The sequence below is a fragment of the Tachyglossus aculeatus genome, chromosome 19, assembly GCF_015852505.1.
Source record: "Tachyglossus aculeatus isolate mTacAcu1 chromosome 19, mTacAcu1.pri, whole genome shotgun sequence".
NCBI lineage: Eukaryota > Metazoa > Chordata > Mammalia > Monotremata > Tachyglossidae > Tachyglossus > Tachyglossus aculeatus.
In genome coordinates, this window is record NC_052084.1 from 30,739,063 (window position 1) to 30,742,117 (window position 3,055).

Consider the following 3,055-nt stretch of genomic DNA (forward strand, 5'->3'; position numbering starts at 1 on the left):
TGTTTATTCTTTCCTTTTTTCCTTCTTGGTTTTCAAATCCCAGCTTAGAGAAAATCATTCCGTATTAGTTTGAAGGGCCGTAACAGCCCCTGAAAAAAAATTACAGGGAGATCAAAAATTTAACTTCATTTGCCCATCTGGAGATCCCCCAAAGTGTAAAGCTGACCCTTGTGGAGACCATCTGTTGTGCATGGAGGCACATATGGAAACTTAATCCTTGGGCTTCTCTTTCAGCTTTCTCTTTTGCCTGCCTGAAATCGGAAGCAATCCAAGCCAGTCGGTTGGAATCCAAGTTCCTGGGCTGGGACCAGTCCCTCCAGTTGTGCCCAAGCCCTTGGGTATTTTTCCTCTTCCAGGGCCAGCAGAGAACCACCATAACCCGCACTGTCTTTCCCTTAATTCCTGCTGATAAAGGCCATCGTAAACAGCTCCTGGGGAGTGCAGCCGGGCTTTGAGGACCCTCTGAGGGGATCACTTAGCTTGGGTCTTAGTGACAGAAAAGTGGCCTTCTTTTCCAGTCCCAGCCGCATTTCGGGGTGGGGGGGGATATTCAAAATGCATTGTGCGTCATGAAAACGTTCTTTGCCGGGGGTTTTTTTTATGCTATCTCACGTGATGAGGAGACACTTGGACATTAACCCAGTGGCCTGCAGACATGCCTGCAATATTCAAAGAGCAGTTGGGGAGGGGGAGAAGTAGTGGTTCTTCTCTGCTAACAGACTTCACCTTGTCTCCGACCCTAGATCCACCCCCTCAGGACATCATTAGGGTAATTCTGGGCAGTAATGGATCTGTCCCCTGTCTGGAACCGACGTGGCCCGAATGTCTTTGTATCAGGTATTTTTACTGAGCATCAGGGCTAAGAATATGGGCGAAGTCAGTGCCTGGCCTTAGGATGGCTCCAGACTGAAAGTCCTCTCCCTAGTAATTTCTCTCCTTCTGTTTCTTCTGGGATGGTGGGAGTGGATGAAGGTTGGTGACTGGGAGCCAGGGAAGGGGAGGGAGGGAGACAGTGGGCTGCTGTTCATCGTGGAAAAAGAAACCTCAAGTATTTCCTGGAGGGAAGATTCATTCATTCAATCGTATTTATTGAGTGCTTACTGTATGCAGAGCACTGTACTAAACGCTTGGGAAGTACAAATCGGCAACCTATAGAGACGGTCCCTACAGGGAACAAAAATACACTCTCGGCATTTCATTTTAGAATTCAGAGGTTTTGGCCAGTAGGGAAAATTATCAGCATTTAATGATGATAATAATAATGGTACTTGTTAAGTGCTTACTCTGTACCAAGTGGTGAACTAAGCACTGTGGTAGACACAAGATTATCAGGTTGGACACAGTCCCTAACCCTCAAGGGGTTTACAGTCTAAATCAGAGGGAAAAGGATATAATCCCCATTTCACAGACCAGGTAACTGAGGCACAGAGAAGTTACTTGCCCAAGTTGACATAGCAGGCAAGTGGCAGAGCCAGAATTAGAACCTAGATCCTCTGACTCCCGAACCTGTGCTCTTTCCACTGGGTCATGCTTCTTAGGGCCAAATGAATTTATTAAATTTCCTTAGACTCGGGATTGATTTCTTGGAGAAAAATAATAATCTCATTAGAACAACAGCTTTGGGCCTTTGTGGATAAGGGATATTCAAAGTTATCCTAAACCTTTTACTCCACAAGCTGTTCCCACTGTGCACTGAAAAGCTGAGTTGCACACTGGCTTCCTGGGAATAAAAGAATGTTTTCCTCTGGCCTTCTCTCCCTGGTACTGTGCAAGAGAGCAATCTCCCTTTCCCCTTTGCCTGTCCCCGAGGAAGAGGACAAACAGGAAATTCAGACAGTAAAACCACTGAAAACACAGCAAAGATTTCCAAACCCCTCCTACTTCCAAGAGATGGATCAATTCCAATAGAGGGTTGGTGCCCTCAACACGGCTCCCAAATGACATTAGAAAATAATAATTCCAACTAAACTCTAAATCTAACGCTGCCTTAGGGTGAATTGGGGTTGAGGTGTGGATGGGGAGAATTTACAGTAAATGTGGTATTTGTGGTGGATTTTCTACGACCTGGGATAGATATCTGATAATTGGATTGGACACAGTCCCTGATCCACATGGGGCTCACAGTCTAAGTTGGAGGGAGGACAGGTATCGAATCCCCATTTTACAGATGAGAAAGCTGAGGCACGGAAAAGTTTACTAATTTTCCTGACAGGCACGTGGAGGAGCTGGGATTAGAACCCAGGTCTTCGGTTTCCCAGGCCTGTGCTCATCTCACTTGGCTATGCTACTGCTTAATTTGGGGGCAGGTTGTGCTGCCGCACTTTTTTAGACTGCTGTTCGGCTGGGGATATTTCCGGGTTCCCTAACTATATTTAGAAGACTTTCTGGGGAATAGGAAAATGTATTTTGGTTCAGTAGAAGTTCAGCTGTCAAAGAATCAAAGAAGCCCCCAAACAAATATCTCATTACCTTGTATCTATCCCAGCGCTTTGCACAGTGCTTGGAACATAGGAAGTGCTTAAATGCAATTACTATTATTACTATTAGTAGTAGTAGAACATCTTGCACCCGCTACCCACCCCACGCTCAGAACTTCTGCATGGTTAAATCTGGGAAATCCAGCACATGAACAATTCTTTCATGACTTTACAGAAAGAAAACTTTCTTCCGAGGAAAGTGACCCCGGACTGTACTAGGCAGGTGGAGCCTGATGTTGGAAGAATGGGGGTGACCCCCTGGGATCACACCAGCTAACCTGCTGGCCCTTTGATTATACTCTGTCCCAAGCATGGGGAAGATGGGTGATCTAATGCAGTGACCATGAGTTAAAAATAGTAATAATAATAATAATGATACTAGTAATAATTGCGGCATTTCTTAAGTGCTTACTATGTACCAAACACTGGGTTGATAAAAGATAATCAGGCCCCATATGGGGATCACATTAAGTAGCAGGGATTACAGGCACAGAGAAGTGAAGTGACTTGTCCAAGGTCACACAGCAGGTAAGTGGTGGAGCCGGAATTAGAACCCAGGTCTTCAGGCTCCCGGGCCT